The sequence below is a fragment of the Trachemys scripta genome, chromosome 1 (genome assembly GCF_013100865.1).
Source record: "Trachemys scripta elegans isolate TJP31775 chromosome 1, CAS_Tse_1.0, whole genome shotgun sequence".
Lineage (NCBI taxonomy): Eukaryota > Metazoa > Chordata > Testudines > Emydidae > Trachemys > Trachemys scripta.
The window spans coordinates 25,405,985-25,418,230 of NC_048298.1; positions in this window are offsets into that span (position 1 = coordinate 25,405,985).

Below are 12,246 nucleotides of genomic sequence, written 5' to 3' on the forward strand. Positions count from 1 at the left end.
AAAGGACAAATGAAGTCAAAGAAGTTGTGTTAATTTAGAATCATAGAAGATTAGTGTTGGAAGAGGCCTCAGGAAGTCATCTAGTCCAACCCCCTCCTCAGAGCAGGACCAACCCCATCTAAATCATCCCATTGTCAAGACAGGCCTTAAAAATCCCTAAGGATGGAGCGTATACCACCTCTCTAGATTACCCATTCCAGTGCTTCACCACCCTCCTAGTGAAATAGTTTTTCCTTATATCCAACCTAGACCTCCCCCACTGCAACTTGAGACCATTGCTCCTTGTTCTGTCATCTGCCACCACTGAGAACAGCCTAGCTCCATCCTCTTTGGAACCCCCCTTCAGGTAGTTGAAGGCTGCTATCAAATCCCCCCTCATTCTTCTCTTCTGCAGACTAAACAATCGCAGTTCCCTCAGCCTCTCCTCATAAGTCATGTGCCCCAGCCCCCTGATCATTTTCGTTGCCCTCCGCTGGAATCTCTCCAATTTGTCCACCTCCTTTCTGTAGTGGGGGGGGGGGGCGCAAAACTGGATGTAATACTCCAGATGTGGCCTAATAGAGGGGAATAATCACTTCCCTCAATCTGCTGGCAATGCTCCTACTAATGCAGCCCAATATGCCATTAGCCTTCTTGGTAACAAGGGCACACTGTTGACTCATATCCAGCTTCTCGTCCACTGTAATTCCCCAGGTCCTTTTTTGCAGAACTGCCGCTTAGCTAGCCAGTCCCCAGCCTGTAGCAGTGCATGGGATTCTTCCATCCTAAGTGCAGGACTCTGCACTTGTCCCTGTTGAACCGCATCAGGTTTCTTTTCGCCCAATCCTCCAATTTGTCTAGGTCACTCTTGGCCCCATCCCTACCCTCCAGCATATCTACTTCTCCCCCAAGCTTAGTGTCATCTGCGAACTTGCTAAGGGTGCTATCCATCCCATCATCCAGATCGTTAATGAAGATGGTGAACAAAACCGGCCCCAGGACCGACCCCTGGGGCACTCTGCTTGATACCAGCTGCCAACTAGACATCAAGCCATTGATCACTACCTGTTGAGTTTAGTATGAATTTAGTATGTTTGCACTCAAATGTGATGGTTAGATGACCTGCAAGCACTTGTATGAACTCACAGTTTAGCATGATGGACTAGGATACCTGAAATCATTTTGATGAGATACTTTGAGGCAGTGATGATTGATCATCCCTTCTAGATAATTTTGGGGCATTCCTCATCCAGTGCCCTTTGAGGAATTCTTTCAGGCCTCAGATGGACTCACTCAGAAGCCAGACAGAGATTAGTGTGAATGTCAGGTTACTAGAGGTAGGCAAAAAAATTTCAGGCAAAACTTGTTTTCACCTAATAATACAGACTTGGGTTAACTGAAACATTTTGTGAATTTGTGTCAATTTTGACGAACTGTTTTGGCCAAAAAATAACTTTTGGAAATGTCAAGATAGTCAATTTCAGCACTGTCAAAATTAAACTTTTTTTTTTAGGCAGCGTCCCAAGGGGATTTATATGCTATTCTCAGTACTAGGATCAGGGTAGTATTCCCCCCTAGCAGCCCAATAGTTGGGGCACACATCTGAGATGTAGGAGTCTCAGGTTCAAATTCCCACTCTAGAGTAGGGACTTAAACCCAGGTTTCCATATCCCAGGTGAGTGCCCCAATCATCAGGCTTTGGGATATTCTGAGGAGGGGCTCTCTCAGTCTTTCCTGTTGAAGCTCTTCTGGTTTGTATAAATTAAATATTCATTGAGACAGCATCAGAGAGAATGACTCTATAGCCCAGTGACTAGGGCCCTCACCTTGGAGGGGAGAAACCAAAGATCCACTCCACCTGCTCCCAAGAATATTTAATTAGCTATAGAAAGTAGAACAGCTTCAACAGCAAAGCTTGAGAGCTATACTCTGTATATAGCCCTGTGGCAAGGGCATTCAAGAGGGATATAGGAGATCTGGGTTCAAATTCCTGCTGCACAGTGGGGATTTGAACCTGGGTCTCCCCCCTTCATCTCTCTCTCTCAAGAATGGTGCCTATGTCCTTTGTGAATCTAGCCTTTTGTTTCCAAATTTCCTTCACCTTTTTTTTTAAAGGTTAAAGATGCCCAAAATCAAAATGCTTCATTGGGGGCCAAAGCATTACATGTGACCCCAAAATCCATTATTTGCCCAGCTCTTGTCACCATTACCAGATCTGCTGTAGCTTAAACAACCTCTTGAAGGTACGATTTAAGATTCCTGCTACCTCTTTCCTAGTATATTACTTCATTCAGTCTAATTTTGCTACTTTTCTGTCCCCTTTTCTCCTGTCTACTTGACTCCAAGCTGGACCAGCTTAGGAGCTGACAACTCCTTTTTGCCATCACCAGTGTTGCCAATTCTCAAGGTTTGAGTTTGAGTCTCATGATAACTGGTGTTTTTCTTGGAGCCCCAGCTCCTGGAATCATGCAAATATGTGAGGTTCTCAGATTTCTTTCTTTCTTTTTCTTTAACAAAACTTCTAGCCCTTAGTCCTGGAGAAAAGAATGAAAATGTGACACCAGCGCACCCAAAAGGCTCAAAACCAAGAAGGCAGATAAAGAGAATGCAAAATGGATTGTTTAAATCTCATGGGTTTTTCAACCCCTCGCATGCTACTTAGGGGTCTGACTCAAGATCTTTAAAGGTTTGGGGGCAACAAACACAGTAATTAGTGTGAAAGGCTACAAAAGCCATTAGTGGCTTTGCCTTGGTATGAGACCATGTCAGCCAGGTATCATCCCAGACCATAAAGGAACATAGGGTGCAGAAGTTAAAGCAATTTGTGTGTGTCCCTGACTCATATTGTACAATGGAGGATTGACAGGGGAAAAAGGAGAGCCTCAGACAGGAGATTCACTATTTTTTCCTTATCTTTTTTCTCTTGCGCATTTTTATTATGTTTGTTCTATAAGGTTGAAATTACAAACATGACTGTTACAAAATCCAACTTTTAACTAACTGTCCTTCCTTTATCCCCCTGAGACAGACACGTGGTATTATAAGCGTCTTTTTAAACAAAGGAGTTTATTGATTGTAACAGGAAACAAAGGGAACCTTTCAAAAATGAATGATTGCTTAAGTTGTGTAAAGTTTCTGTTTTGTTTCTTTTTGTCACTTGTGGAGTGGTTGTGACAGTGGAGTCCAGAGTCCCTTACAAAAACTCACAAAGCAAAATTTATTATTTTAATGTTGTGACAGTAGAAAGAGCAGTCCAGGAACACCTCCAAGCCCCAAAAGCTAATCAGCACTGAGCCAATGCCCAGCATGATGCTAGAAGACACTGAACTGTGGCAGCAGTGTAATGTTTCTATATCCACTCGGGACTTCATGGTCATTAAGTATGCTTCACACCACTACTGTGGAGACTGTCAATTGGGACAGAGAACAGAAGCAGGCCTCCACCACTTGAATGAAAGGAGAAGATATAGTAGCTACAGTGGTAAGATTTATTTTCTTTATGTATTAAAGCTATTAGAGTTCAACATAATCCCATAAATGGGAGCAGGTATGTCATTCCATCCAGTAGCTAGCAGGAATAAATATACAGTAATTGCACTGGTTTGGGTTTATATTAGGGTCGCCACGTTGGCTGGTGCCTGTCCCTGGCAGAGAGGGACCCAGGTGCCACTGGGCAGGGGCAGCACATTCCCAGCTGCGATGTGCATGGACAGTAGTTAAGACAGCTGTGCATACTGCCACACTACACACAGCAAAAAAAAAAACAACCGCCATACCACTTTTTCTGACCAGCAACTTGCAAGGCACTAGAAAAAAACACCCAGACTGGTCAAATGAGCCAGATGGTATAGGTCCAACTGTGTGGCCACACAGGGCCCACATAGTTTTTGTAAAGGGAAATCATGTCTCACCAATCTACTAGAATTATTTGAGGGCGTCAACAAGCATGTGGACAAGGGGGATCCAGTAGATATAGTGTACTTAGATTTTCAGAAAGCCTTTGACAAGGTCCCTCACCAAAGGCTCTTAAGCAAAGTAAGCTGTCATGGAATAAGAGGGAAGGCCCTCTCATGGATTAGTAACTAGCTAAAAGATAAGAAACAAAGGGTAGGAATAAATGGTCAGGTTTCACAATGGAGAGCAGTAAATAGTGGTGTCCCCCAGAGGTCTGTACTGGGCCAACTCCTATTGAACATATTCATAAATGATCTGGATAAAGGGGTAAATAGTGAGGTGGCAAAATTTGCAGATGATACAAAACTACTCAATAGTTAAGTCCCAAGCAGACTGCGAAGAGCTACAAAAGGATCTCACAAAACTGGGTGACTGGGCAACAAAATGGCAGAAGAAATTCAATGTTGATAAATACAAAGTAATGCACATTGGAAAACATAATCCCAACTATACATATAAAATGATGGGGTCTAAATTAGCTGTTACCACTTAAGAAAGAGATCTTGGAGTCATTGTGGATAGTTCTCTGAAAACATCCACTCAATGTGCAGCGGCAGTCAAAAAGGTGATTAGAATGTTGGGAATCATTAAGAAAGGGATAAATAATAAGACAGAAAATATCATATTGCCTCTATATAAATCCATGGTACGCCCACATCTTGAATACTGAGTGCAGATGTGATCGCCCCATCTCAAAAAAGATATATTGGAATTGGAAAAGGTTCAGAAAAGGGCAACAAAAATGATTAGGGGTATGGAACAGCTGTCATACAAGGAGCGATTAATAAGACTGGGACTTTTCAGATTGGAAAAGAGACGACTAAGGGGGGATATGATACAGGTCTATAAAATCATGACTGATGTGGAGAAAGTAAATAAGGAAGTGTTGTTTACTCTTCATAACAGAAGAACTAGGGGTCATCAAATGAAATGAATAGGCAGCAGATTTAAAACAAACAAAAGGAAGTATTTTTTCACACAATGCACAGTCAACCTATGGAACTCCTTGCTAGAGGATGTTGTGAAGGCCAAGATTATAACAGGGTTCAAAAAAGAACTAGATAAGTTCATGGAGGATAGGTCCATCAATGGCTATTAACTGGGATAGGCAGGGATGGTGTCCCTATCCCCTCCCAGAAACTGGGACTGGGCGACAGGGGATGAATCACTTGCTGATTACCTGTTCTGTTCATTCCCTCTGGGGCATTTGGCATTGGCCATTGTTGAAAGACAGGATACTGGGCTATATGGACCTTTGGTCTGACCCAATATGGCCGTTCTTATGTTCTTATGCCACAGCATTTGTGCAGGGACCAGTGTACTCTACTTTCCTCCCCAAAAAGAGGGCAAAGAGAAGGTGGGATCAAGGCCCTGTCCCTCCTTTTGCATTAGAGGTGCATCCAAGGCCCCTGGAGCAGGGCCTTTGCATCAGAGGTGCAATCTTCTCCATCCCAATGGATGCAGCAGATAGACTGCACCTTTCAGTCTGCATATTCTTAGCACTGCTTCTTGTGCACGATCTCTCTAGTGCTCTTCCCAGGGCAGGGCAGTCCTGTACTCTAGGCTGTGCCTTAAAAGCAAAACTTCAGCATGTCATGTATGCAAGCAACTAATATAGAAAGACTTGAGGAGATTAATGGATGACTAGATCAAGGTCTGAGAAAAGATGGTCAATACTAGGGAGGTCTTTACTCTAGCAGACAAAGACTTAACAAGTTCCAGTAGTTGGAAATTGAATCAAGACAAATAAGGCAAAAAATTTTCAATAGTGAGGCTAATTCACCATTGGACAGTTTGACCAATCACTTGGAGTTTTAAATCAAAACTGGATATCTTTGTAAAAGAGACTTTCTTTCTCAGCCACAAGTTTTGGGGCTTGATGCAGAAATCAATTAGTAAAATTCCCTGGAGTAGGAGGACAGACTAGATGATCTGCTTGAAATCTAGGGATGGTTTGCAAAGCATTTTGTGTTCCAGCTTGATGAAAGTTTCTATATAAACATAAGATCATTATTACTTAACTGCAAATTGTTTCCAGACTAAACGGTTTTATATGGAAATAAACACTGGTTTTGTGAATTCTTTATATGAGAAAAATGGTTGTGGGTTTAATGCACATGTTTGTCAAACAAAGTTATCTATTGTATTTGTACTAGTGAGATTACTTGTGTATCTTGCAACAAGCATTCTTTAGTTGGGAAGGATAAAGTGAATACAGCATAATACTGTTTATCCTTGAGGGAACCGATTCTGCCTTTCTTATGTATCCTGAACTTTGATTTAATGGATCCTCTAACTTCGAGATATGGAAATTTGCAGATGCACAAGGAATGCAAGATTGGATCTGAGTCAGAAACTATTTTCCCCAAGTTTTCCTATTTAATGCAAGAGGAAAAGATTAAAACAATAGAAAGCGTCCTTAAAGCCAACCTGCACCCTTTTTCTTGAAACTTCTCCTGTGCTATATAAACTGAATTGTACTGGAAAATAAAGTTCACAATTAAATGTGGCATTTTGTTAGTTCTTTTGCAGTGCTAGATACCATGTTCACACCCCCGTTTGGTTTTTAGGATGAATTACCAAGAGTGATGCATGGGGATATAATTGTGGATGAGGGAAAGCAGTGGACATGCTATTCCTTGACTTTAGCAAAGCTTTTGTTATGGTCTCCCACAGTATTCTTGCCATCAAGTTAAAGAAGAATGGGCTGGATGAATGGACTATAAGGTGGATAGAAAGCTGGCTAGATCATTGGGCTCAACGGGGAGTGATCAATAACTCCATGTCTAGTTGGCAGCCGGTATAAAGCGGAGTGCCCCAAGGGTTGGTCCTGGGGCCGGTTTTGTTCAATATCTTTATTAATGATCTGGAGGATGGCGTGGACTGCACCCTCAGCAAGTTTGAAGATGACACTAAACTGGGAGGAGTGGTAGATACGCTGGAGGGTAGGGATAGGATACAGCGGGACCTAGACAAATTAGAGGATTGGGCCAAAAGAACTCTGATGAGGATCAATAAGGACAAGTGCAGAGTCCTGCACTTAGGAAGGAAGAATCCCATGCACTGCTACAGACTAGGGACCTAGTGGTTAGGCAGCAGTTCTGCAGAAAAGGACCTAGGGGTGACAGTGGACGAGAAGCTGGATATGAGTCAACAATGTGCCCTTGTTGCCAAGAAGGCTAATGGCATTTTGGGCTGTATAAGTAGGGGCATTGCCAGCAGATCGAGAGATGTGATCATTCCGCTCCAGTCGACATTGGTGAGGCCTCATCTGGAGTACTGTGTCCAGTTTTGGGCCCCACACTACAAGAAGGATGTGGAAAAATTGGAAAGAGTCCAGCGGAGGGCAACAAAAATGATTAGGGGCTGGAACACATGACTTATGAGGAGAGGCTCAGGGAACTGGGATTGTTTAGTCTGCAGAAGAGAAGAATGAGGGGGGAATTTGATAGCTGCTTTCAACTACCTGAAGGGGGGTTCCAAAGAGGATGGATCTAGACTGTTCTCAGTGGTGGCAGATGACAGAACAAGGAGTAATGGTCTCAAGTTGCAGTGGGGGAGGTTTAGGTTGGATATTAGGAAAAACTTTTTCACTAGGAGGGTGGTGAAGCACTGGAATGGGTTACCTAGGGAGGTGGTAGAATCTCCTTCCTTAGAGATTGTTACGGTCAGGCTTGACATCCCATCCTGGTTGGGATGATTTAGTTGGGGATTGGTCCTGCTTTGAGCAGGGGGCTGGACTAGATGACCTCTTGAGGTCCCTTCCAACCCTGATATTCTATGATTAAGGGGAAATTTAAACTGAATTTCATAGTGTCTTCCTGACCGTGAGAGATATTCAACTGAGCAATAATCTTCTTTGGGAAGTGATTTAGAAGTCCCAAAATATGGGGATTTTAAATCTAGGAAAGACATCAACCACTAAAAAAGGCACTGAGAACAACCCTGCATTGACAGACGTAGACTGAATGATCTCTGAAGCTTTTTCTGTTGCTGAGCCTGAATCTGATCTCGCTCATGCCAGGGTTACACAGTGGATGTCACTGGAGTTTATTATTTATTAGCATGTCTAAGGGCCCCAACCAGCTTCACCAGCCATTGTGAAGTCCATAGTGACGGTCCCTGCCTCAAAGAGTTTACAAGCTAAAAGGAATTTGCCTGATTTATGCAGCCAACAGAGCCAGATCCTCTAACTTCTTTCTTTCTGTGACTTCTCCCATGTCTGGCCACAGAAGCTCCAGAAAGACAGACCCGGTGCTTCTAGAGCCTCCTGTACCACCTCAGAGGTATAGGAAGTGCCTTAGCACAGGCTGGGTAGGCTTTCTGTATTTCGTTTGAAGTCGGACACAGCAGGCTTTTCACCTACTCCAGTAAGTTAGCTCCGAGTAGTTCCCCTTGTTTGGTCAGTTTTGCCTGTTGATTTTCAGTTGTCACCAGCCTCTTTTCTACACATGAGGGCTGGGACTATCAAACTGCCAAAGGCACCCAACACCCGTTTCAATTCTATTTAATTTAAACTCCTTTGAAACAGAGGTGCCAGTTAGGGAGGGCAGGGGGGCACTTACCCACCCTACCCCACCCCCGAGTTTCATACCTGAGCCGGGCTCCAGCTCACTCCTCATGGACGAACACAAGCATGCAGGAGCACTGGCCTTTAAAACAGGCATGCAGAGCTCTCTGTGTGCAAGAGTCACACAACTCTTCCCCTGAGCTGTCAATCAGCCAGGCGGCTTCTTTGTTGGCCACAGCCCTTAGCTAGGGCTCCCCTGCATCACTCACTCGCACACCTACACTGCTCTGCGTGGGGCGCTCCGTGCTGTGCCTCTCCTGGCCAAAGCCTGGGGCTTGCACTACCACCGGCTGCTACTTAATTGAGCTTTCCAGGGGCTGTGGGGCGGGGACGGGGGTGGATTGCTCATCCCTGGATCCTGCATCTCCTTCATCCTCCAGGCTGCCAATTGCAAACCCCTCATCTTCCCTCCCTTTCCCCCACCCCCAAAGGATTTGAGCTAATGTTCTCACCTTTGGTGAGTTCATCATATTTTTTAGAAGGTTTCTAACTTGTCACAATTGAAGTAACAGGGGCGTGCACAGGAATTTAAATTTCACTGCTTTTGGAGGGGCACATGCCATACATGGGGGGGCATGCGGGGTCAAGTGCCCCCCCCCCAAGATTTCTGCTTGGCCTGCCGGGGTGGGGGAGCGAGAGGGACCCTGTCCTTCTCCCACTGCGCCTGCCCCCCAGCATGCTTAGCCCCTGTCCGGCAGCTGGGCCCAGGCAGGCAGCGGAGAGGGCAGGACCAGCCACTTCTCATGCCAGCTGCTCAAGGTCGCTGCTCTGTGCAGCACAGCAGTTGCCTGTGAAAGCTGAGCTGGGGGCCAAGTGAGCCGGGGTCCCCTCTCCCCCCGGCACAGTTCAGGCTCACTCATCCCCTGTACCCAGCAGCTGGGCCCGGTTGGCAAGCAGGCCACTGCCACCACCTCCCCAGTCATGCTATGTTGCACAGAGCAGCAACCCAGAGCGGCCATCTTCAGCTGGCAAGAGAAGTGACTTCCTCCCACTCCCTGCCAGGGCCCGCCTGCCAGGGACACGGGCCAAATGTGCCAGGGGAAGACACAGTGGGAGAAGGACAGAGCCCCCTCTCCCCCTGCAGGTAATATGGAGTGGGGAGAGCGCGGTGGCCCCAGGGCTGGGCACCGGGTGGGAGGGATCGCTGGGCAGAGGAGACACGTGGGGCAGTCATATGTCCTCACCTTTAGGTTGTGCCCCACCAGTATCGGGAGGCAAAAGTCCAGGGCTGCCCAGGGGACTCAGGAGGCCTGGGGCAAAGCAATTTCAGGGGCCCCTTCCATAAAAAAAAGTTGCAATACTATAGAATACTATATTCTCGTGGGGCCCCTGTGGGGCCCGGGGCCTGGGGCAAATTGCCCTACTTGCCCCCCCTGGGCGGCCCTGCAAAAGTCATCTATGCCAGGTTCTCTGACCCCAACATGGCCCCAGGGGCACATTCTGTTGGAGTATATTGCTGTCTGCCATGCAATCATCATGTCAGTAAAAACCAGTGCTTTTACTGACATGATGTAGCATTATTTCTAAAATGCCTAGGACAGTGCCCTAAAGAAATTAAAGGAAAAAGATCCGAGAGGGTAAACGATGCTGAGCATCATGACAGTGGTGTAGTTCTGAATTATCCAGAGGGGTTTCTTTTCAGATCTCCTCAGCTTCTAGTTTTAGCTCCAATGTTACAACAAAAAGAGCAAGAGCTACCTCCTGAATGCCCCTTCATTTACCTAAACACAAGTATTGGATGATAACTTGTGATGTATGTGTTTAAGGAGCTAGCCCGCAGTTTAAATTTGTATCTATGTACCCCCTTGTAAAATGTCTTGCTTCTCCCCACACACACACGCGCCCAGGAAAGCGTTCTGTTGTGGATGATCTCCATACAGATGGACTTTTTTCCATAGTTAATTCATTGCAGTTGGTCTTACTCAAGGGTCTAATGTTACTGGGAGGCAATGTTGGTTCCAATCTTTATAGAAGTTTTACAAAGAAACATCATCAAGTAAATTCTAGTAATTACATGTACTTTAATACTTACAGTAAGTTGCGCTAAGTGAATTCTTCAATATAATGTGCCATTTAGGGGTTTTACCAGAGAGGCCCTATCTGTACATAGTTTCCAACCGAAATTGCAACTAACGAACACAAGGGGGCAAATTCTGCTCTCCTTAGCACTGCTCTAAATTGGGAGTAATTGCAAGGGCTTCAACCATTATTCTGAATTAGGAGTTGTGTAAATAAGAACAGAATATGGTCCAGTTTATTTCATTTTTAGTTTTGACCTTATTGATAAAGATTTTGAACAATATATTTTAACCTCCTTAATATAAACCTGAGGTTCACTGAAATTCTACTAAATTTAGAATTTCAATCAATCATTTGTGCTTTGGAAAAGTAATGTGCAGGGGGGTCAGATTAGATGAGCTAACAGTCTCTTCTGGCCTTAAAGTCAACAAATCTATGAAAAACTGTGAGTGGTAGGTTGAGCAGTCACTGATATTTTCTTCATGTGTAGCCTGCTTGATCCCCAGAACAAACAATGCCTGATTGGGGTGATACAGGGGGAGCAGCTCAAACATCCAAAGGGGCTGACCAGAGCCAGGACATTAGCCCTGCAGGGCAGGCCTGGGTGTGGCAGTGACATCACAAGGGCCTTTTGCAGGACCTCAGCTTATTGGTCAAAGTAGCTCGGGATGCGGTGACCTCACAGTGAGCCTCTGATAATGGCCAGGTAGAAAAGGGCTGCAGGGCAGAGGCAATCTCAGAGACCCCCATGGCTTTCTTGCAGCAAGGCGCCTTCTCGAGGTCTCTCCTGGAGAACAGAGAGAATTCAGGTTCACATACATGAGCATGAGGAGCTGTCTCTTTGAAGTTTTCTCCTTTCCCAGTACTGATATTGCTAGAAAACAGACATCCCTGTTGAGAAGGTAAGAGCACCCCGCCCCCCCCACACACACACACACACCGTCCGCCCGCCCACCAAAATCTGAAATGGTGCCCCTGCTTTGAAATTCCCAGGTAGGAGCATATGTGCAGACAGATTAACAGCTGCAGAAACTGCACAAGCAGAGCGATACTGCAGCCTGCTGGCCTGCTGCTCTTCAGTAGCTGCAGAAGGACTGAGCACCATTAGCTAATGTACAACAGGATAATAAAACAGACTGAGGGAGAAGGGAGTCTCTTGCTCACTAACCTATGAAAAGTTTGTGGCATACATAACCAATGCCTGGATGCAGCTAGGAAGAAGTGAGAGGGAGGGGTGGGAAACTGCCTAACATGTCTGGCACTTTCCTTATTTTCTGCTTATGCGTTTTGGTCCTTTACAAACCTACCAAATCAGAGCAGGATTCGCTTCACATGATAACAAGAATCATCTCATTCCAAACTACTTGCAATTCTATATTTAACATAAAATCAAACACAACAACCCGCCTTCCTGATAAAAGGGTGAGAAATCATTCGTGTAAATCTAATCCTCAGACAGTGGAGAGAGAGGGGAATTGGGGCTGCACAACTGGAAATTGTTTAATGGAAAGCAACATATTCCAAAGACCTACAAATGGCTTATGACCTACCTGATCAGCTCTTCCCCTGTTAGAACATGTTACATTTCTGTTCATTGAACTTGCTCTTAAATGTGAGTTAGCTAAACCACATTAGAAGCATAGAAGAGTCCAGGTCAGATTAATGTATAACATTACTGAAACCAAGGGAGTTACCCCCAATCACGTCACCTCTGATCTTGAGCC